A 26,636-nucleotide genomic window follows, 5' to 3' on the forward strand; every position below is an offset into this window, starting at 1 on the left:
ATCGATGCATGAAGCACAAAAATGTCAAAAATATGTTTTAAACACTTAAAATGCTAAATTAATTAGCTCTAGTGGTATTGGCAACTCATATATTGAAAATTAATCATGTTCAATCAATCAAATTAATCTTTAAACAACATTTGAACATAAAATTAATTTTCATCAAATAACATAAACTCCCCCTAACTAATAGCATAGAATGCAATCAAAAATTATTATTATAAGCATTTTTCATTTATTCTTAAAAGTGCTAAAATTATTTTAAACACTAAGTGAAGATAGGTTGGTTAAACCTAATTCTCTCATAAGTATTCAAAATATTTCCTTGTCTAATGGCTTTGTAAAAATATCCGCTAATTGGTGTAAAGTATCAACAAATTCTAGAACTACATCTTTCTTAGCGACATGGTCTCTAATGAAGTGATTTCTTATTTCAATATGCTTAGTTATAGAGTGTTGGATGGGATTTTTAGTGAGACAAATAGCACTAGTATTGTCACACTTGATAGGAATGGTACCTACTTTAATTCCATAATCTAAAAGTTGTTGTTTTTTCCATAAAACTTGTGCACAACAACTACCGGCTGAAATATATTCCGCTTCAGTGGTAGATAATGCGACACAATTTTGTTTCTTTGAAAACCAAGAAATCAACATATTTATAAGGAATTGGCAAGTACCAGAGGTGCTTTTCCTATCTAATTTGCATCCTCCATAATCCGCATCAAAAAAGGCATGCAAGCTAAAGCTAGAGTCTCTAGGATACCAAAGTCCTAAACTAGGAGTGTCCTTAAGGTATCTAAAGATTCTCTTAACAGCTAGTAAATGTGTTTCCTTAGGGCATGATTGAAATATAGCACATAAGCAAACACTAAACATAATGTCCGGTCTGCTTATAGTTAGATAAAGTAAAGATCTAATCATTGACTATATAATTTAACATCTATACATTTACCTCATTCATCTAAGTCAAGTTTTGTTGAAGAGCTCATTGGAGTGTCATGAGCCTTGCCATTATCCAGTCCAAATTTCTTGAGTATATCTTTGACGTACTTAGCTTGATTGATGAAGATGCCATCTTTTCTTTGCTTGATTTGGAGTCCCAAGAAAAATGAGAGCTCCCCCATCATGCTCTTCTTGAAATCACTTTGCATTAGCTCAGAAAATTCTTAGCAAAGAACATCATTAGTAGAACCAAATATTATATCATCGACATAAATTTGAACTACTAATAAATATTTACCTTTATGCTTTAAAAAAAATGTAGTGTCAACCTTCCTTTTTGAAAAAACTTTTTCAATTAAAAAAGTTTGACAATCTTTCATACCAAGCTCTAGGAGCTTGTTTTAAACCATAAAGCGCTTTTGTCAATTTAAGAACTTGATCCGGAAATTTTGAATCTTCAAAACCTGGAGTTTGTTCCACATACACTTCTTCTTTTATAAAACCATTTAAAAATGAACTTTTAACATCCATTTAATATAATTTAAATTCATGAAAACATGCAAATGCTAATAACATTCTAATTGTTTCCATCCTAGCTACGGGAGCGTATGTTTCATTAAAGTCTATGCCCTCTTCTTGAGTATACCCTTGAGCAACAAGTCTAGCCTTGTTTCTCACTATATTACCACTCTCATCAAGCTTATTCCTAAATACCCATCTAGTACCTACAGTAGATTTATTACTAGGCCTTTCAACTAATGTTCATACTTTACTTCTCTCAAATTGATTTAACTCTTCTTGCATAGCCATAATCCAATGTTCATCATTTAATGCTTCTTTAATATTCTTAGGCTCTATGCATGAGATAAATGCAACATAATTACAAATATTTTTAAGAGAAGATCGAGTTGTTACCCCTTTGGATGGATCACCTATAACCTCTCCATCCTTGACATAGTTGTATTCCCTTGGGTAAGAGACTTCCCTTTCTTCAATGGTTGGATTCTCGAGAGGATCATGAGTTTCCTCATTTTTCGTTTCTTCCTTTGATAATGGTTCTCCAACGTCATGTCTAACGTCATTTGTATTCATAACACCTATATTATCATTCACACAAGAATCCTTTCTTGGAAGGAGGTTATAATCGAAAACAACATGTATAGACTCTTCTACAACCAAAGTTCTTTTATTAAATACTCGATAAGCTTTAGAATTTAAGGAATAACACAGAAAAATTCCTTCATCACTTTTAGCATCAAATTTGCCAAGATTGTCTTTACCGTTGTTTAAAACAAAACACTTACATCCAAAAGGATGAAAATAACAAATGTTAGGCTTTTTATTTTTGAAAGTTCATATGGAGTTTTCTTTAAAATAGGCCTAATCATTACTCGATTAATAACATAACAAGCGGTATTTGTGGTTTTTGCCCAAAAATACTTTGGCAAATTGTTTTCACAAAGCATGGATCTAACCATTTCTTCTAAAGTTCGATTTTTCCTCTCAACAACTCCATTTTGTTGAGGGGTTGTAGGTGCTGAAAAATTATGGCTAATACCATTAGAATTACAAAAGTCAATAAATCCAAGATTTTCAAACTCATTTCCATGATCACTCCTAACACTAGTTATAGAGTAACCTTTTTTGTTTTGGATTACTTTTGAAAACGTGATGAATTTTTCTAATGCTTCATCTTTAGTACTTAAGAATAGAACCCAAGTATATCTAGAATAGTCATCTATCAAGACAAATGCATATTATTTTCCACCCAAGCTAGTAGTTCTAGATGGCCCAAAAAGATCTAAGTGGCTCAATTGTAATACTCTACTAGTTGACACATCATTAATGGATTTAAAAGAAACTCGCTTTTGTTTTCCTTTAGCACAAGCATCACAAATTTTATCATTATCAAATTTTAGTTTAGGCAACCCTCGAACTAAATCACCTTGAATTAACCGTTGCAAAACACTCATACTAGCATGTCCTAATCTCCTATGCCATAACCAGCTATCATGCTCATCCTTAGCAACTAGGCATAAATTAATCACATTAATAGAATCTAAATGCACCATGTAAATGTTTCCTATTCTATGACCAACAAGCATAATCCGATTAGATGCAATGTCAATAACTTTACAACCATTAGTTTCAAACATGACATTGAATCCTTTATCACAAAATTGACTAATACCCAAAAGATTATGGTTTAATCCATTCACATATAAATTTTTTTTAATTTGTATGGAAGAGGTATTACCTATTGTACCTATACCTTCAATGTGACCTTTTGAATTATCACCAAAAGTCACTTCTCCTCCATTTTTGGCGTTAAGCTCTATGAATCAGTTTTTGTCCCCGGTCATGTGTCTCGAGCATCCACTATCAAGGTACCATGAATTTGAATTTTTTTCCCGTGCCTTATAGCAATGCTCCTTTCCCTACAAATATAGATTAATTTTTGATTTTTGGTACCCAAATTCTTTTAGGTCCATATTCATTAGTTTCCAAAATCCTAGTCCCCTTAGGTATCCATTTTGTAGGATATCTTTATCTTTATTAGTAATGAGTTCTTTAGGAACCCACATACTTCTAACGATTTTTTCATTAGAGGTTCTTTGGGGACCTCTATGATTGTAGTTTTTAAAACCTTTTATAACAAAGTTGGATTTTGAATTTTCTCCTTTTTCAAAACGTTTTGTTCCAACTTTATCAAAAGAAGTTTTAAGATCATCAATTTTCTTTTGATGATCATCATTGACCTTTGAAAGTAAATTTTGCAAATTCAAAATTTTCTTTTCAAACTCTTATAGTTTGATTTGCAAATATTTGATTTTACTTTTAAGATCGTTGTTGGTTTTGGATATGAGTTTATTTTCATTTTTCAATTTTGAAACATCATTTTTATATTTTAAAAACAATTTCTCATAATCCAAAGCCAACCCATTATATTCCTCTAATATCTCATCATAGGATAAATCATCAAAATCAGATGAGTTAGAGGTCACCTTAGATTCTTCCTTGAATGCCATCAAGCACAAGTTTACTACTTCTTGTTCCTCTTCATCGGAACCTTCTTCATCGCTCCATGTAGCCACATGAGCCTTTTGCTTATTCTTTGATTGACCATTTCTCTTCAATTGTGGACAATCATATTTGACATGCCCTGGATTTTTGCATTCATAGCAAATGATTGGGTCCTTCTCTTTCGGTTCATTTTTAGGCCTTCATTTCGTTTGAATTTTCTTCCTCGGTAAAGTCTCATCATTTTTCTGAACCGTTTGACAAACAATGCCATTTCCTCGTCATCATCATCTTCATTCGAATCACTCTCATCTTTTGTGGATTTGAGAGCAACTCCAATGTTTTTCTTCTTCTCATTCTCCTTTGGTGTCTCGTCAATCTTATTGAGGTCCACCTCATCTTCAAGCATCATTTCATGAGTGAGGAGGGAACCGATTAGTTCTTTAAGAGTTAAGGACGTTAGGTCCTTAAACTCGATGATTGTCGTCTTCTTTGATTGCCATGATTTTAGAAGGGAGTAGACTAACTTCCTCACAAGCTTTTCATTTGAAATGATCTCTCCATATAATTTGAGACCATTGACAATCGTTGAAAATCTATCTGTCATAGATTTGATATCTTCATTTGATTTCATCCTGAAATTTTCATAGCTATGCGTTAGAATGCTAATTTTAGATTTCTTTACCTCACCGGTACCTTCATGAGTGACTTGAAGCTTGTCCCATATTTCTTTGGCAGTTGTATAAGATGAAAGTCTTCCGTATTCATCTGGTCCAAGAGAACAAAATATGATATGGATGGCTTTGGAGTTGAGCTGGAACATTCTTGTCTCTCATTCACTCCATAACCTTGGATGAGGGAGAGGCTTGATGTATCATTCTTCTACGGCATTCCATGCTACCATGTCACTTGCTTGAATGAAGTACATCATCCTATTTTTCCAATAGGCATAGTTAGCTCCATTGAATAAAGGAGGCTTGTTTACGGGCATCGAATCGAGACCGGAGTCGTAATTTGAAGCGGATACCATTGATGACTTGATAATCGATGTAACTCTTCCCGAATAGACTCAAGATGTGATTAAAACTTCAAATGAGTGAGGCTCTGATACCAATTGTTGAGTTAATCGATCGATGGAATCGGCCAAGAGGGGGTGAATTGGTAATTAAAATTTTGGTGGAAGCTTTTGCAGAAAATTGAAAAGATTTGCACAGCGATTTAGAGTGGTTTGACTTTCTCAACCAAAGCCTACGTCCACTACCTTAGCTATCCACACTAAGGATTTTCCAACAAATTCACTAATTTGTTATTGCTTTTGAGGAAAAAGAGTAACCTTACAACTCCCTCAAGAATTATACCCCAATTCTTGAGCACACTCTTTTTCAAAGAGAAATACAAATTTGCAAACATACAAGGAAATCCTCACAAGGTAGATTGTTTGCACAATTCTAGAACAAGATAAGAACACTAAAAGATAATTACAATTGAGCACAAATTGTGTTCTTGAAAGCAAAATGAATATTGAAAGGAAATTTGGCTTGAATTGCACAAACTTGATATTTGATGCTTTCTCTCTTGTTTCTCTATGATTTCTTCTATCTTGTTATTGATCAATGGCTTCTAAGCTTGTTTAAATACTCCTTCAAATGATTTTGAATGTTGAGGATGCTTAGTAAAGTCAATATAGCCGTTTAAGTGTGAAAATAATTAATAAATTCAGTTGGGAGCATCAGTGCATCGATGCATCAGTGTAAAATTCAAATATTTTGACCGTTGGATCCTTAGTGCATCGATGCACTAAGAGTGCATCGATGCATCAAGTGCATTTGATGTTTCAAAATAGCCAGAGTGCATCGATACATGGCTGGTGCATCGATGCATCAAATGCATTTGATGTTTTCATAAAATCCTCAGTGCATCGATGCATGGTATGTGCATCGATGCATGAAATGCATTCGATGTTCAATTTAATTCATGGTGCATCGATGCATGGATTGGTGCATCACTCTGAAAAATTGATTTTAGTCTTGATTTTGGTTCAAAATACTTTGTGAAAATTGTTTCAAAAATATATTAAGTATAAAACACAATTTTACACATTTAGTAAGGTTTGAAATTGATCTTAAAAGATTTGGAGTAATAATTTGATATTCGATTAATTGAATTGAATATACTTAGAAAATCATTTGTAAAATCTTAAAATTTATTTAAACTAATTTGTTATATCAAAACAAAATTTTTTTTCAACATTATGTCATTTTGATAACTTCGATATGTCATAGTGTGAGATTATAATGCACTGATCATGAATAATGTGCTATTTTGCCTTGAATGTTATTTCGGGTATGAACTACCCAATGTTAAATATGGTTAATATACTTTGCCATTGATGGATCAAATAAAATAGACTGTATGCCCAAGTAAGTCATTGAGGGACAGGGTATAGTTGGCATGCCATAGAGTCCAATAACAGGATGTATATTCGGGAATACACTAAAGGATACCTAGTGTATATGGTGGGCACAACCTTATGTGTCATATTTGGGACTGTACTTAAGGATACCTAGTCCAATAATAGAAATGTGTCTATGGTTTATGGTTTATTGGTTAATAAATGGTAACCATGCAAATAAGCTTATGAGCTTATGGAACAAATGGTAAGTATATTGGTAAAATAAGCTTACGAGCTTATGGGATTAAATGGTAAGTATTTTGGTAAAATAAGCTTACGAGCTTATGGGATAAATGGTGAGAAGTTTTATATTATTTTGATCATGGCAATATATTGGATATGTTGGTAACATGATTTTATGGCATTTTGATTTTGACATTGAAATTCATGCATAGATTGTATTGCAATGATTATTGTTTTAATTGCCTCACTAAGTATATACTTAGCGTGTGATGATTTTCACGCGTAGGTAAAAAGCCAGTAATAGAGTAAAGAGTTCAGAACGATATCAAGCATCGAGGAGTATATTTCAATAACTGTAAGACGTCCTATGATGTATTGTTGACTTTGTTAGTGGCATGTACTTATTAATGTTCAATTTATTTTGTTGAACTATTTTGGAAACAAAATGGTAACTTTATAGTGATGAAAGGTTCAGTTTATGAGATTTATATATATATTGCAAAATTAGAGTATCAGTTACTGTAGCAGTGCATCGGTACACTGTAGCAGTGCATTGGTACACTGTAGCAGTGCATCGATAGACATTTTAAATTCGATGTTTTATGCATCGGTACACTATTCACTGTACTGTAGTACTACATCGGTACACTGTTTACTATTTACGGTACTGTTCATTACTGTTCACGGTACTATTCATAAAAATATTTTGCCTTAAATTCGTTATAATGAAATATAATTCATATGATATGATATTTTTATAATATCATTTACCATTTTAAGAAAACAATATTTAAATCACTTTTGAATTGAAAATGGTTTTAGAAATTCGGGTGACATCTATAATCTGTATAGGTATAATTATACGGGTTATGGGTGTTACATCCCAAGCAGCTTCTGAGGGGCTACAATTACTCTATTGAAGTTTAACCATCGGAATATGCCTATTCTAAAGAACTCTCTCATCTCGATCTAAAATTTGAAGGGGCTCCACCTCATTAGATAAATCAGGTGTCAACTCTACCTCCTCAATCTGAATGATGTGATTTGGATCTGGACGATATTGCCTCAACATGGATACATGAAAAACATCATGAATGCGAATGAGTGTGGGAGGAAACTAAAGCTGATATACCTTTCTTCAAAATATGATATGACCCAATAAATCTCAGGCTCAATTTACCCTTATGTCCAAATCTTAAAAATTTCTTCCATGGAGATACATTCAGAAAGACCTAATCCCAACCTCAAACTTGATATCCTTCCATATTTGATCTAGGTAAGATTTCTGCATATCAAATGCCTCTCTCAGGTGATTACGGATCAATATGACAATATCTCTAGTCTCTCGAACTAGCTCTGGACCCAAAGTCTTCTTATCATGCAACTTTTTCCAACAAATAGGAGTACGACATTGACGTCCATATAGAACCTCATACGGTGCCATGTGAATACTTTCCTGGTATCTGTTATTATAAGTAAACTTAACTAAAGGCAAGAAATCTTCCCAACTACAATAAAATTCAATCACTCAACCCTATAGTATATCCTCCAGCACCTGAATCACTCGCTCAGACTGAACATCAGTTTACGGATGAAAAGCTATACTTAAATTCAAACGAGTACCCAGAGCCTCGTGCAAAGCCTTCCAAAACCTAGAAGTAAACTTCAGATTTCAGTATGAGATTATGGAAAACGGAACACCGATAGTTTGAAAATCTCAGATATATACAATTTAGCCAACTTGTCCAAACAATAATTAACCCGAACAAGAATAAAATGAGCTGACTTGGTGAGTTGATCCACAATCACCCAAACAAAATCCATTTTGGAAGAAGTCAAAGGAGAACAAGTAATGAAGTCCATCGTAATACGCTCTCACTTCCACTGATGAATCTTAATAGAGTGCAACAGTTCCAACGAATATTGGTGCTCTGCCCTAACCTGCTGAAAAGTTAAACACCTCGCCTCAAAATCTGAAATATCCTTCTTCATGCCACTCCAAAAGTATCGTTCCTTGATATTTTTGTACAATTTCCCCCACTAGGATGCATGAAATAAGGACTACTATAAGCTTCCTAAAGAATAGCCCGTCTTAACTCATCATCTTCAGGGACACAGTAACGACCATGAAAGCATAGAATATCATCCTGTCAAAAGTATACTCTAAACTTGTTGCCTCCTCAACCTGCCCAATCATGGGATATTAGGAGCTATCTAGGAGCTGTTTGGCCTTAATCTCCTTAACCAAAGTGGGTTTAACCTGTAACTCTGTAAACAGACTGCCATCATCAAACAAACTCAAATTGGAAAACAAGGCTCTCAAATCGGATATCGCCTTATGGTTTAAGGCGTCCACCATATTAGTCTTCCTTGGATGATACTCTATCTCTCAATCATAGTCCTTTAGAAGCTCCAACCAGCAACACTGCCTCAAATTCTGCTGTTTTTGAGTAAGCATATACTTTAGACTCTTATGATCGGTATAGATATAACACTTTTCTCCGTAGAGATAGTTCTCTAGATCTTCAAAGAAAAAACCATGAAGCTAACTCCAGATCATGAGTAGGATAGTTACACTCATTTGGCTTTAACTAACGTGATGCATAAGCTATAACCTTCCCATCTTGCATCAAAACACAACCTAATCCAGAGTGAGAAGCATCACTGTAGATAGAAAAATGCTTTCTAGACTCAAACTAAATCAACACTGGGGCTTGAGTCAAAACAATCTTCAGTTTCTCAAAGCTAGCTTGTTGGTCCTCAGACTAGACAAATGGAACATATGTCCTTAGCAGTTTAGTTAGAGGAGATGGAATAATAGAGAACCCCTCAATGAAACAATGGTAATAACCATATAAACCCAAGAAACTACAGATTTATAAGACATTTTTGGTTGCTTCCAGTTCAAAATAGCCACCACTTTACTCAGATCCACCCGAATACCCTCAACAGAAACGATATGCCCAAGAAAGGTCACTTTGTTGAGCCAGAACCCACACTTGCTCAACTTTGCGTATAACTTGTTTTCCCTTAGAGTATGCAGAATAATCCTTAAATTCTCATCATATTATGCTTCAATTCGAGAATACACATGTATGTCGACGATGAACACTACTACAAATTGGTCCAAGTAAGGTCGAAACACCCAATTCATTAGATCCATGAAAGTAACAAGGGTATTAGTTATCCCAAATGGCATCACTAAAAACTCGTAATGCCTATATCGAGTACGAAAAATAGTTTTTGGGACATCAGAATCCTTCAAATTGAGTTTGTAATAACCAAACCTAAAGTCTATCTTTGAAAATAGAGAAGCCCCTCGAAACTGGTTAAACAGATCATCAATCCTAGGTAAAGGATATTTGTTTTTAACCTTGAGGTTATTCAGATTTCCGTAATCAATACAGAGTCTTAATGTCTCATCTTTCTTATTGACAAAAGGAACTAGGGCTCCCTATAGTGAAACACTGGGTCGAATGAATCCCCTATCTAACAACTCTTGTAGTTAGACTTTCAGTTACTTAGGTTCCTTTGGGTCCATACAGTAAGCAGCCACCGAGACTAGAGTAGAACATGAATAGACTTCAATCTCAAACTCAACTTCTCTATCCGTCGATAATCTAGGCAATTCTTTAGGGAAAACATTAGGAAATTTCGTAACAATCCAGATGCCTTCGATATCAGATCGGGATCTCCTAGTATCCAGAATATAATTAAGAAATGACTCAAAAACCTTCTTGATCATCCTCTCAGCTACCAAAAATGACACAACATTCATCAGGAATCCACGATGTTCTCCAATTATCACAATCTTTTGGTTATCCGAAGTCTTGAAAACATCTCTCTTGGTCTCACAATTGAGATTAACTTGATGCTTTCTCATCCAATCCATGACAAGATTCAAGTCAAACTGATTCAAAGGTAACTCCATCAAGTCGACCAGAAAGATCTCCTGGATCTTTATAGGACACCCTTTAAAAATATGATCTAACTCTATGTATTAACCTATGAGACTTTGAACTATCACCAAACTCTTATTATTCTCAATCGGGATATTAAGACCCTCAAAAATAGAATGCAACACATAGGAATGGGTAGAACCATTATCAAATAATGCAAAGTAGGGAACTAAATGAATAGTAATAGTATATGCAATCACATCAGGCTCATCGCGGTCCTGTCGACGTCTAGTAGTGTAAACTAACACATGCTATCTGGCCTTAGATTTGGATGAACCCATTCTCTTAGAAGCTTGGCCTCTACAAGCCGATCCCGATGCTCACTCTTGACTACGACCCACTGTTGGAGTCTGAATTGTACTCTGAGTATGAGCGGGAGTACGTGTTGGTGTTTGAACTGTAGGAGCAGGCTCTAGACAATCCCTCAAGAGATGGTCACCATAACTACATCTAAAATAGGTACCCAACTTATTCATGTATTCACCAAAATGATGTCTCCCACAGTGCTCACATGATGGAAAAGGCTGTGATCCAGAAGAACCACCCTGAATAGAAGCCGTCATAGCTGAAGAACTTGACTTCATAGGCCTGACACATGCACTGCTTCTCTGAAAAGACTTACCCCTTCTTCTCTTACTGGGGCATGCAAAAGAGTTAATAGAACCATAAGTCCTCCTGAATCGATCTCGGTCTCTATCTCTTCTGCGCTCCATACCCATTCATTTTATCTCCTCAGCGATCTTGCCTATCTCAACCAAGGTATCAAAGTTTCTCTCCCAGTGGGTAGTAACTCTACTCCTGATCTCATACCTGAGTTCATTCTTGAACCTCAAGCACTGATTTGATTCAGTATCAACAAGTCCTATAGTATAGTGGCTCAACCTGATAAACTCAATATCATAATCCATAATAGACATATCACCTTGCTCCAAATTTTGAAACTCCTGGCGTCACTACTACAAGTATCTATCTTTGATGTAGCAACTCCGAAAATATTCCTTGAGAAGATCCAAAGTCAGCTAATTTATCAGAATACTACCAGAAATCAATTACCACCATCTAAAACTCTCTTTCTTCAGTATAACTAGGGCCCCTTTAAATTTTTCTCAGGCCTCAGGTCTATCTCATCCATAATTGTCTCTGTATCCTCTAACCAATACTCAACCTCAGTTAGATTCCACCAGTAATAACCTAAAATGGAACTACTCTAGCAGCTACCAAAAACTTCAAAATCTTGACCGTAAATATATTACCATGGACTCTAGCAGCTCTCCTAAACATACAAAAATATTTCTATTAATGGCATCCTCATCCATGTCAGTGTCCTCATCATTTGTGACAAAAGGGTCTATCATAGGGGTAATCGGTTAATCTATGGGAATAGATGGATCTACATATGTAACAGGAGGATCTCGAGGTTACATCAGATCATCTATAGTAATAGAAGGTCGAGTCGCTCTCCCTCGACCACGACCACGGCTTGGCCTACGTCCTCTAGCAGCACTCTTCGGATAATTACACAAGGCTATACAGAAAGAATTTGAATATAAGGTAGATGGGCATCATCAATCTCAAATATATTTAAACTCATAAAATAAGGTGACAATTTTTTGAAATATAAAAAAATATCTTGAAAATCCAGATTTTAGAACTCATCCATAGTCCGAGTGTTTAAAACCAATGACTCTGATACCACCAAGTATAACCCAAAAACCCGACCTGGACGTTTTGCCCAAATCTAGGCGGCTAATACATATATATCAAAATACCGATAATACATATATATCGAGAAGGTAGAAAAAACAAGTGTCACCAAAGTATAACAAAAAAGGCATATAGAGATATGAAGTGGCACAAAAATAGGAGTAGTCGGTCCTTCTGATGCCAAGTATGCTAGCCTACGATATGCTACTACCTGAAAATGTTAAAAATTTATAGAAAGAGCTAAAATGCCCAGTGTGCTTCTAACGGTGTATAAAACATGCATATAAAATACTTCGATAAAAAATACTTTATCAAATATGTTTTAAAAATATGACCACTACCTCCTTCAGATCACCAGAATGTGTAGGTTCCCCAAAACCATACACCCACCTCTACATCCAGTAAGGCCTTACACATATAGCATAAGGACTTATGGTAAGGACTTGGCTTGAGCAAAAAGCAGCAGAGCCTTCGGTAAGGACTTATACTAAGCACAAAGCAGAATAGCTTGCAATAAGGTCTTACATGTCATAGACTAGGCCTGATATACTTCATCCAATAATACCCCCAATGACAGTAAGAAATATATATGTATTCGAGTGAAAATGATACTTTAATCCATTAAAACATGAAAATATTCCAGACTCAGAAATCAAATATAGAAATACAGAAATTAGAGATCATATAAAAAATGTACAGTAAATTAGATATCAGATAAACCCAGTTAATCGCTAATCGTTAACCCTTGACCAACCTTTGACCGTTAACCAGAGTTGACTTTTTTCAAAACCCTCTATCTTGACATTTTTCAACGTCATGAGTCCGATTTTGTGATTTGTTTTCCCAAATTCTGATCTAAAAGCCACGAATCAAGCATGTTAATCCAAAAATATTGAGTTTTTTTAGCATTTTTGCTTATTTATTTGGGATTTGATTAGAGAATATTTTTATGAAGGCACTAATGCTTTACCTGACCGAGGGTTGGTTAGATCTGGGGCTTCTCGTGTATCAGATTCGTAGGATCTGCATTCCTCGAGAGTTACTCGTAGGTATTTGTAAATTATTTAATTAGGGGTTATAATTATTAATAATAGGATTCTGATATGGATATTCCGATTGTAGGATCTAGCACTGCCACTGATCGTGATCGATAGACTTAGTAGTAGGTTTTCTTATCAGACTATTCAGACTGATACAGGTGTGTTTCTTGATGGTGTTATATTATTGTTTTAAACTATTCATCTGAATTGTTTTAGATTTATGATAATACTGAATATTTTTACGACGTGATACCTGCTAATTTAGATTGTGTGCTTGAAATAAAGATCATAAAATATTAAAAAAAAGGAGAAGCTTAATGGTGAATGAGAATTTCTAAGGAAGGTTGCAAGCTAAGGACACATGTGAATGCATATTTAATTTGTACGCATGTTATCGAATAAACATTAGCTCACGATGAGCTAGTGACGGAACCATTGTAATAAGTGACTCCTAATTGCTATGTGCTTTGTGTTTTATGCATATATGTGCATTTAGTGAGATAATAGAATTAGTGAACAAGTTAAATATGCAACTTGGTGAAGTCTGCCTAGAAATTTAAATTATAGACAATAAGTTTAGAAAATCACCATAAATTCTACAAACAATATTAGAGGATGGTTTTTATACCTTGTATTTTTGTATTAGTATAATTTTTTTTAAAACAAATAGTTGTTGATTTTGAGGTATATACAAAAACATATGAATTTTTAATCGAGGATAGGTCATAAAATAAGGTAGCATATTATGCTCTAAACAAATTATGTAAGTCAACTTTGAAAATTCATTATAAATAGTACAAATTGAATTAGGAGAAGTGTCTTATATGATTAGACTCTTATTTGAGTGTAGTTTCCAGTGATATAAACAAAATAATTTTTGATTAAGTATATTAATGCAAAATAATATTCTTTAAAGGTAGTGCAAACTGTCATGATATGAATTTCTGAAAAATTTCGAGATCGAAGCGAATTATTAAGCTTAAAGCTTAGTGATGCTTAGATTTTGACTTGTATATAATTTTAAAGTTATTTTAATGCATGCATAACATTATACACGATGTTTTATACATCACCGGGTAGGACTTGCGATAAGTGTACCTTATTTATCTTGGAATGATATTTATTTAATTTACCATACATTTGACATATTTAAAATATGTCAAAGGTTTACTATAAAATGCATTGATCACTGGTTATTATATATGATGTTTAAAATGAATATATATGATGTGTATCACGAATGTTATTTCAGGTATGAACTGGCCAATTCTAAATTATATTGATATATGTTGCCATAGATTGAATAAAAATAGACTATATGCCCAAGTAAGTCATTGAGGGACAAGTATAGTTGGCATGCCATAGAGTCCAGTAGCTACAGGTTTGATTCAGCACTGTAGTGTATAAGGAAACTTAGTGCATGTGGTGGGAAAGACCTTATGTGTCATATCTGGATCAATACTAGAGTGTAAACCTAGTGTAGGTGGTGGGCACGACCTTATGTGTCATAACACTACAGTGCATGTATTTGACTTGAATACCCAGGGTCCTCAAGGATTAAATTAGGCTATTTTTATGGGTTAATAAATGATAAACATATGATTAAGCTTATGAGCTTATGGGATATGTGGCAAGTATATTGGTAAGAAATTTTATATATGGTTTATATCATGTTAGTATATAGTAACATGGTTTGAATACATATAAAGTGATGATCATGCATTGAATATGATTTTTGTTTACGTTTATGTGTTGCATTGCCTTGAATGTTTCTATTATTTCCTCACTAGGTGTATACTTAGCGTGTGATGATTTTCACACGTAGGTAAAAGAAAGCGAGAGGAGTAAGGAGTTGATTGGCATTGATACCCAAGGAAAATTTTCAGGTAACATTGATGACATCTTATGATGTTCTAAAGTTTCTAGCTGGCATGTATACATATAAGAAATGTCTGCAAACTATTAATATTGTTAGTATCAAATATAATTTAATATGTACAAATATTATGCTACTAAATTATGTTTTAAATATTACTTTAAATGAGACTTTAAACTAGTCAATTTTATTTATTATATGAAACAGAGTAGAAAACCCATTTATTGCATGAAACCAAATTTTAAACAAATTTAAAAATATTATATTTTGAATTTTTCTCAAATTAATTACTTTATTATAAATGTTAAAATTAGAAACTTGTGACGAAAACAAATTTTCCCCATTTGGGTTAAGAAACATTTTGAATATTTGATGTGACATCTTTGACTTGTAATGGTATACGTATGCGGGTTAAGGGTGTTACATCCTGAATAAGATCGAGTCCCACAACTCTCCTCTTAGATAACTAAGTCCAACATAATGAGGTACGACACCTATGACCATACAAAGCCTCATATTGGGCCATCTTAATACTGGTCTAATAACTATTTTTGTAGGCAAACTCGCTAATTGTATGTGATCCTCCCAATCACCCCGAAAATCAATAAAGCATCCTTTCAACATATCATCTAGAATGTAAATAACTTGCTCCGATTGACAATCAAACAGCGGGTGGTAAGCTGTGATAAAATGCAATTGTGTACATAGAGCCTCGTGAAGAGCCATCCAAAACCACAACGTAAACCTCAGATCTCGATTAGAAATAATGGATAAGGGATCCCCATGAAGATGAACAATTTTATAAATGTAAAACCGAGCCAATATATCCAAAGTATAACTAGTCTGAACTGAAATAAAGTGGGCAAAGTTACTGAGACGATCAATAATAACCCAAACTAAATTTTTCATGGACTGCGCCAAAGGCAATACACTAACAAATTCCATAGTTACTCATTTTCATTTCCACTTAGGAATCTAAATGGGTTAAATCAAACCAGATGGAAACTGATACTCAATTTTCACTTGCTGACAGGCCAGACACTTAGTCACATACTCACTGACATCCCTTTTTAAACCAAACCAATAGTACCTTTCTCTGAGATTCTAGTACATCTTAACACCACCGAGATGCATCGTATATAGACTATAGTGAACCTCTCGTAGAATAGAAGTTCATAACTCAAAATCATGTAGAACACAGTAACGTCCCCTAAAGCACGGTACACCATCCTCATCGAAGGTGTACTCGGAATCAGAACCTTGCTTAGCTCGTTTTGTAAACGAGAATAAGGATGAGTCGAGAGATTGCTTTGACTTAATCTCAACCACCAAAGTAGGCTTAACTTGGTGCTCATCTTACAATGTACCATCATCGTGCAAGTTCATACTAGCGAACATCGCCCTAAAATTAGTAGCCGCTATATGACTCAAAGAATTGACAACTATGTTGGCTTTTCTAGGATAATACTCAATCTCAAAATCATAGTCTTTTAGAAACTCTAATTAGTGTCTTTGTCACAAATTAAGATCATTTTGAGTCAACAAGTACTTCAAACTTTTATGGTTGGTAAAGATATAGAACTTCTCCCCATAAATATAGCGCCCCCATATTTTCAACGAAAACACCACTGTAACTAAATCCAGATCATGAGTAGCGTAGTTACACTCATGCAACTTCAATTGTCGAGATGCATAAGCCATTACTCTACCATCCTGAATCAGAACAGAACCTAAACTAGTATGCAAAGCATCAATGTAAATTGTATAATCCTTCCTAGACTCGGGTTGGATCAAAACTGGTGCATGAGTCAAAACAGATTTCAACTGCTTGAAACCTGACTGTTGAGCTTTATCCTAGAAAAAAAGGTACATTCTTTCTCAGAAGTTTCATCAAAAGAGTTGTAATCAGGGAAAACCCCTCTACAAACCTCATATAATAACCTACCAAACCTAGAAAATTACGGACCTCAGCCACATTCTTGGGTTGTTTGCATTTCATAATAGCCTCAATCATTTTCGGATCAATAGAAATACCCTTAGCAGAAATAATGTGACCTAAGAACATTACTTTGTTAAGCAAGAATTCACACTTACTAAACTTCACATCAAGTTGTTTTTCCTTCAAGGTGTACAAAATAACCCTCAAATACTCATCGTACTTAGCCTCAGATTTTGAGTAGATCATGATATTGTGGATAAATACAACGACGAACTGAACTAGATAAGTTGAACTACCCGGTTCATAATATCCATAAACGAATCAAGGGCATTAGTCAACCTGATTATCATCACTAAGAACTCGTAATGCCCATATCAAATATAAAAAATGTCTTCAGAAAAATATAATCTTTTACATTCAGTTGATAATAGCCAAAACGAATATCGATTTTAGAGAAAATGGTTGTACCACAAACTGATCAAACAAATCATCGATACGAGGTAAAAAATTTTTGTTCTTAATCATCAATTTATTCAGCTTTCGGTAATCGTTGCACAAACACAAGGTATCATCCTTGTTTTTAGCTAAGAGCATGGGAGCTCCCCATGGAGAAGAAATGGGCTGGATAAAACGTTAGTTCAACAACTCCTATATCTGATCCTTGAGCTCCCTTAATTCCTTAGGTTCTATGCAATAAGGAGCCATGGACACAGTGCAATGCCCAGGTAGAATTTAGTTTTTAACTCTACTTATCTCTCAGGTTGTACACCCGATAACTCTTACTGAAATACCTCCAAAAAGTCTCGCACAGTACGAATCTATTCAATTCTAGGGGTAGACTTTTTTGAATCAAAAAATGTAAGGTACGCTACGATACCCTTTCGAATTATTTTCTCAACTGCCAAGGCTAAGATAACATTCGACAGATAACACCAACGCTCATCGATCATAATAATTTCCTTATCATCAGAAGTCTTCAAAATTTCTCTCTTACGTTCATAGTTCATATTGATCCAATGTTCTATCAACCATTCAATACCCAAAATATGATCAAACTCATTAAGAGAAAGTTCCATAAGGTTTACTGGAAAGGTCTCTCCACAGAGCTCGAACATATAATTACGTTAGACTTTATCAACCGCTATGGATTGAATTGTAGGAGACTGAACAGTAATAAGACAGGTAGTCGACTCAATAGGAATATCAAGGTTATGATCAACGAAACTTGCAATATAAAAATGGGTAGACCCTTCATCGAGTAAAGTAAACTAATGAATTGAATGAACGGTAAAAGTGCCTCTAATAACATCTAGCTCATCGCGATTCTGGTGACGTCTCGTAGCATAAGAAAGAGCATGCTCTCTAGACTCAGACCTCGCAGAGCCTCTAACCAAATTAAATCACCCCTGCCCAAAGAACCTGGTGCATGACTAGATGAGGTAGGTCAACTCTAACTATTACCACTATGATTCTGAGATGATCCCTAAGAACGTGTAGGAGTCTCGTAAGTCGGAGCAGGATGTGGACAATCTCTTAGAAAATGATCAGTTTAATCACACCTTAAACATGCTCTCAACTTCTTACGACACTCCCCATCATGCTACCTACTATAGAAAGTAGAAGTATGAAAAATCTACTATGCAGAGTAAACACCCCTACTCTCAGACTAACCAGAAGAAGTAACATGTCTAAACCCAGAATCAAACCTCGAAGTATCATCTCTCAAGCATTTCCTAGGACTAGCAAAAGAACCAGAAGAACCATTAGAATCATATTGTTTCATCTTTCAATTTTGATGCTTCCTATTAATATCTTTCATCTCCTCAACAGTCTTAGTTCGATCCACGAGCATAACAAAGTGCTTCTCATGATGAGTAGCAATCAAGTTACGAATCTCGACATATAAACCTTTCACAAGCAGTAGACATTTATCTTTCTCAGTAGTGATAAGTCTAATAGTATACTTATTGAGACACAAAAACTCCAACTCATAATCATGGATTATTGTATCAACCTATTTCAGATCCATAAACTATTGCTTTCCCTCTTTCAAATAATGACTACCCAAATCAACCCTGAAAAGTGTTATAGAAAAACTCATAGGTCAATTGATCTCTCGTATTAGTCATATTCCCTGAATTCCACCAATTCAGGGCATCATATTTCAACAGTAAAACAACAGCATGATGTCTTCGATCAACTAGATAATCCATCACATCTAATAAACACTCAATTCCTCAATCTAGTACTCCCCAATTGACGAGGATGCTCAAGTGATCCCTTTAAAATACTTTGCTCCATTACTCAACATCGTTGATGAGACAATAATGGATGTGTTCTCTGGCTGAACCCCATTAGATCTCTGAAGTAAGCATAATACTGCTCAACTCACACAAACATCCTCTAAATCATCTTCAGATCTACCTCCAGTAGTAGGTGTATGCTCAGTATGCTCATTCGGACCAGAAGAATTAAATGCTCAAGTACGTCTAGTTAACTAAGAAGAACCGAATGTTCGATTACGTCTATCAGAAGACTTCACCTCAGGAACTGGAGGACCTCTATCGAAATCAGTCGCTCGGCCTCGAGAGCTACCATATATACTAGATGGTACAAGACGATGGTAGCATATTATCTACTGAGTTTAAAATAAAAGAGTACACAAAAACTTATAGTCAAAACGAAATTGGGAAAATCCATATTTGAAAATAAAGAATATTAAAATAATTTAACAAAAACTTACAGCCGAAACAAAATTTTGAAAATATTTCTCGTACCCAAAATTTATGAAGTATGTAAAAATTATTTTACATAATAATAAAAAATTTGACAGGCAACACAGTCTGAGAGTTAAACCTATACTCTGATACCACTAAATGTAACCCCTTATACCTGACCTGGACATTGCAACCGAATCTCAGAGACAACAACAATGTTTTGGTTGGACATAAATTATGAAAATTACATGTTTTAGCATGCATCATCAGTTAATTGTGAAAATCCATACACAAAAGTATGAGTTCATAGTATAACAATGTATTATGAGTTTAAAATAAAAATTAGATAAAATAATTTAACATCCCAAATTCTCATAAATAAACATAATATCAATGGAAAATGAATAACATAAAGTCTGGGAATGTCCATACGATGAATGATGATAAAATAGGCTTATAAGGATCCTCCAAGTACTGGTCGTAGTCCTAAAGGTATGATTAATCTGAAAAGATAGAAACTAGAAAGTGAGATATAAAGCCCAATGTGTCCTCTAAAGTAAAATAGATAACACTTTATATATAATATAACACAATTAAAAGTTTGGCAATAAATCAGAATTTAATCTTAAAAAAATGTAGCATCGTTATCACTCAACATTACATTTCACCTCGAAAATCATAATGAGGACATTACCCTCAAAAGAGGTACCAAGTCAGAATACGAAAAATCAGGATGTGAATTTAGCCCTCTGAAGAGGATCCCAAGTAGAAATAGGTTGGGGATTAAATCCCATGCAGAAACAGGTTGGGTATTAAATCGCATGCAGAAATAAGACGGGGAAGAATGTTCCATCCAAAATTAGGACGGGGAAGGAGTCCCATGCAAAATTAGAAATGCATCAATATGCAGATCATGAGTGATGCAACATTATTCAGAAATGAAAAATGCCTATGTTACAATCATTATGATCATGCTTCAAATAGAACACACAACATAATAGCATAATGCATCGAAAATATCGAACAGGTCTAGAGAACACACCTATAGAAGATAATCACTATCAGTTAAGCCCTATGTTTCTCACAATCAGTAGTACCAGTACCAGCGGAATATTAACCTAAAATGTTAATAATAACACCCTTACATTAAAACGGGTGCCAAAAAATTAAACAACATTAAACTATAAAGTCACTAATCTAATAATTATTCGTATCTCGAGACAAGCAAGTAGAATAAAACTGAGCTGTGTAAGGATGGTCATGATCTATCAGAGAATGATACGGAGAAGCGTGATTACCTTCAAAAAATAACATCAAAAAGTGAGTCCAAAATATCATAATTTACTTAACACAATTATGACTGTGAGAGATAAATTACATAAAACAAGGCTTTCAGATCAAAATTTGGCAAAACATACTCAGGACGTCGAGAAACATAAGGATAGGTGTCTTCAAAAAAGTTAACGGGTCAAAGTCAATGGTCAACGGGTTGGGTCGGGTAACTAGTTCAACCAATTTGGTCCAAAAGTAATCGGCTCAGCCGGTTTTAAACGCCAGAGCACTGCCACACGCGCACGGCGGTGCTCGATGGCATGTGGGACGCCGTTTGGCAGTTGTTTTTTCAAGAAAAATTACAGAAAGTTTATTTAATGTATAGGGAACAACTTACTAAGGTTGGTTTACGAAAGGAACGTCGAAAAATGGGTTTTTAACAAAATCCAAAACTTCCACCCTTCCGACAAAGCTAGCACATACAACAAAGGAAAAAAGAAGAGCACCGGATGAACATAAACAACATGGCGAACAATAGAGTACCGGAGGAAACTTGGCTTAACGAAAAAATTAACAAAATTGGCTTAAAACCAAGAATGAGAATGAAAAATAAATCGTTGCAGGGAAAACTGTTTGGCACGAACAATAGGGGAAAGGAAAGGAAAGGAAAAAAAAGGAAAATGATTTTTAAAAAAACTTAAAATTTTTGGGTAAACTATATTCTAAGTCCTAAAATTCCTGAGAAAACTGAATTAAGCAAAGCAATTCTAAAATTCTTCAATTAGGCCCAAAAATTGAGATGTTACACTCGTCATGCCTAATAATAAATTTCGAAATGGCACACTGGTTTTTTTGGCTTTAAAGATGACCAAGTCAACTGCTTAATACATCACAAGAACAAAACATTATCCCACAAGATCATAATCCTAACATTTCTCAAGACTAAGAATTTTCATTTGCCTTAGATAATAACATGGTAAGCACTGCATCAAGAGATCACTTGACTCGAATTGACTTCGAGTTATAATTTCATAAATTTGACTTGAAAAAATTTCAAATTTAAGTTAAGTTAAAAAATAAAACTCAAATTGCTCAAATCATAATTCAAATAACTCAAATTTTTAGTAATTAGTGGATTATTTTTCAAGTTTGATTCGTGTGTCTCACTCTGTATGATATATGCATATTACATAAAAAATATGAAAAAGTATACGTGTATTGTATATGGTTATAGAAAACTGTTTAAATTGTAATTAAATAGTACCATGATGTTATAAATAGGGTAAAGTACAAATTTTGCATTTGAACTTTAGTCTCTCTCCTATTTTAGTCAATGCACTTTAAATCTTTTCAATTTCCTCACTAGACTTAATACATTGGGATATTTGGTCACTCAATCGTTTAATCACTAACAACCTTGTCATGTAGCTTTTTTTATTTTAATTTTAATTGGTAAATTACAAAATTAATCACTGAACTTTACTCTCTCTCCTATTTCACTCACTATACTTTTATTTATTTTAAATTCAATCATTGAACTTTATGCATCTGATTTTTTTTGTCACTCCTCTGTTAACAACAAACAAATCACGTCATAATGTCGTTAGCGAGGAAACGACTGAGTGACCAAAAAGACCCAACGTATTAAGTTCAGTGAGGAAATTAAAAACATTTAAAGTACAATGTGTGAAATAGGAGAGAGAGTAAAGTTCAGTTACCAAAGTTGTAATTTACCCTATAAATATTTATAATTAAATTTAAATATAAACTTGAACAACTAGACTCAACTCGACTCAAATTTTATAAACTTTAGTCGAGGAAAATTCAAATCAAGTTTAAGTTATAAAATATGACTTGTCAACTCAAATAATTTGAAATCTTTTGACTCAAATCGATCAAACATTCACCTCCTTAGAGTTGGCCTCGAATTTCAATGAGAATGGATTTGCACATTCTGACCGAATGGATAACAGAGTTCTCAGAATTTAGAGAATCACATTGAAATTAATGTTTGATTTTCATTATTTAACTTTATCACGATAATGTAATGAACGAGGGACGCAATTGTTTAGAATTTCATTTAAAAAAAATCAAGATAGATAAATTTGGAATGTCAAGAAGTTTTTTTATAATAACCAAATTTTAATTTCCACAAAAAAAAAAGAAACGACATTTTAAGTTTTAAGCCTACAATAATAAAATAAGCTTCCCAAATTAACAAAGCAAACCCATGATTTGTCAAAATTTTAAGGTGTTAAGGAAACATGAGAATCGGTAAATTTGTTTATTCCCATAGCTTTGGTCAAATCATTCTTTTATTTTGCTTTTTGCCATCTATTTATACCTCATGCTTGCTCCTTTTCCATAATCCATCAGCATTGCTATCTTAAATAAACTGTTGTCATTTCTTTTTAAACGCAATTTATTTTTTTAAATATATCAAAGAAAGATGGTTCGTCATGTTATGATGTTTACTTTTCTTTTCATGGTTGTTGTTGGGGCACTTGTTGATTCACCACCTGCAGAAAACTCTCCAGACGATACAGGCGCTTCAATACCTTCTTCCGACGCTTCGACCTCACCGGCCCCTAACCCCAAAATCTTTGGCGCAGGCGGAATCCTCAAGGCCACCGCCGAAGGACCCTCGTCTGAGGCTCCCGAGGATGAGACGGAAGCACCTTCACCAAATGATGATGATGATTTTGACGCCACTCATTAATCTATCAATGGATTTTTTGTCCGCTATTGAAATAGTGCATGTTATATAAGGGTAGTAGTGTCATCCAAAATCATTATTGCATGACCGCGATATAAGCAATCACCGCAATAACATTTACTATATCCGCAATCACAATAAACATTATGCAATAAAATATACTATAACTATAGTAATTTAAATCACTGATTCTATCCTTTAATATTCGTTAAGCATGACCTTCAATATGTTTCTCATCACTTCCACTTGCAAAACTCAATGCTTAGTTTTGAGTTTCTAAGTATTTATACTTTGTTTTGGTGTATCTCTGTATTTTTTTCTCTTTTTGGAATTACCTTTCTTAAACTAGTAAGCCATTGAATTTTTGCCTAGCTGCAAGCCATAGTACCTAATCTATACTTCTATTTTCTTTTTGATTTTTGAATAAAAATAAATTATACAATAGTAAAATATAAATTTCAAATCATAATTTCATTTGACAAACCTGATCACAAAATCATTTATAAGAAGTTTTTAATTTCTAATTTTTTATATATAACACAACAAAAACTGTTTAGAACGATTATATATTGATATCATTAGTTTAATTTGAATTAAAAATTGAGATAAAAAATTAAACCTTTCAAAATTATGAAATAAAAATTCAATAGTCTCATGCTTATTAATCAAATAAAGAAGGATCAAATTTTTATCCTATTTAAATAAAGATTGAAATTTCTCGCAATTATTTTGTTTTTTGAATTATAATGCTGTGCAAAATCAGCTATGTATATTTTTTTTAACTTAACGTATTTTGAACGGAATAGTATTATAATATATATATATATATATATTATCTTTATACTTGGTTGGAAAAATGAACGTTGTGTGCAGTGTTCGGAGCATCAAATTAAAACTACAAAACTGGAGTATTGGTGTTAAGCATTACAGTAGGCAAAGCTTGAAATCAAACAGAATATCAGTGATATTTCCATTAAGCGTGAATTATACATCACCTAAGTTAGCTTCTTATAGCAAGTTCATAACAACCTTTAACAAACTAACATATTCTAGAATAATTCCCTAACAGCCTTGACACGTATGCAAGCTATATCTATTAGTTACAATCCAGCTCCCATGTATGCCATGCATAAGCTATTGAACCACGTGAATAGCACCCTCAGCTGCCTCATGTATCTCAACATTCTCCTCGCTTCTTCTTCTTCTTCCCTTCCTTAACAAGACAATACACACAGCTTTTCGCGAAACTACTCAAACGCTGGTCTGGTCAGTGGCTTGGTGGGACATCAGCCACTTGAAACGCAGCAGGGACATAACTGACTCGAAGATGACCAGCTGCAATCTTTTCTCGAATAAAATGAACATCTAATTCAACATGCCTGGACCGAGCATGGCACACGGGATTTACACTCAAAGCAACAACACTTGTGTTGTCACACCAAATCATAGGTGCACCACGCAATGACAACCCAAGATCACGTAGTAAAGCAGCAAGCCAAGTGACTTTAGTAGCTGAATCAACAACACTCCTGTATTCTACTTCCATTGTCGACCGAGATACTATCTTCTGTTTCTTGGAATTCCATGTAACCAAACATCCTCCAAGGAAGACACAATACCCAGACATGGACCTCGATCAGTGGCATCACCGGCCCAATCTGCATCGAAAAAGGCTTTGAGACATAACCTAGCATCACTGTCTGAAAACACCAGCCCATGATCCAGTGAGCATGCTAAATAACGTAGGATGCGTTTTTCTACCAAATGTATTTCACGTGGAGACTGCATGAACTGGGCTGCTTTATTGACGGTGAATGCTATGTCTTGTCGAGTATGACAGATATACAAAAGAGCTCCCACAATGCTGCGATATTCTCGAGTATTAGCCAGTAGAGCACTGCTTTGATCAGCAGTTTTTGCAGTAGCAACCATTGGAGTGCAAACAAATGTTGCTTGACTCATATTGGTTTTCTTCAATAGCTCACAAATATAAGCTCGCTGACTTAGTACTAGACCAGAAGCAAGTCTCTTAAGTTTAATCCCCAAAAAATAGGACAACTCACCTAGATCTTTAAGGGAAAAGTGAGAACTAAGCATACAAATTACCTGATTAATAGCTTCAGCAGATGTGCCCGTTATTAAAATGTCATCTACATATACTAAAGCATATGTACAACAATCATCTTGAAGCCTGACAAAGAGTGACACATCTACCTTAGATTCAACAAACCATAAATCCAATATATTGGCTTTAAGTTTTCCATTCCAATTGCGTGGGGCTTAACGAAGACCATAAAGGGCCTTTTTCAGCTTACACACCAATGTTCACCATCTGAAGCACACTGCTCAAACCCTGGTGGCTGCTGTATAAATACGTCCTCATGCAAGTCACCATTTAAAGCATTATTGATATCAACTTGTCTTAAGATTCAGCCTCGAGCAAAAGCCATGGTCAAAAGTTCATACACTGTTGAGAACTTCACAACCAGGCTAAACATATTTTGAAAGTCAAGACCATGGATTTGTGTAAATCCTTTTGCAACTAAACGAGATTTGTACCGAAGCACAGATCCATTAGGATTCCGCTTGAGCTTAAAGAGCCACTTGCATCCCACCACATTTCTATCAGCAGGTATGGGAACAAGTACCCATGTTTCATTTTCAAGTAAGGCTGAATATTTAGCATGCACTGCTTCAATCCATGCAGCAGATTGAAGAGCCTCTTTAATCATGGTTGGTATAATGTCATCAAAGAACGTAGTGTACACTTTTGGCTTAAATATTCCACATTTACTACGAGTCAGCAATGAGT

The sequence above is a fragment of the Hibiscus syriacus genome, unplaced genomic scaffold (assembly GCF_006381635.1).
Source record: "Hibiscus syriacus cultivar Baekdansim isolate YM2019G1 unplaced genomic scaffold, ASM638163v2 tig00113725_pilon, whole genome shotgun sequence".
Classification (NCBI taxonomy): Eukaryota; Viridiplantae; Streptophyta; class Magnoliopsida; order Malvales; family Malvaceae; genus Hibiscus; species Hibiscus syriacus.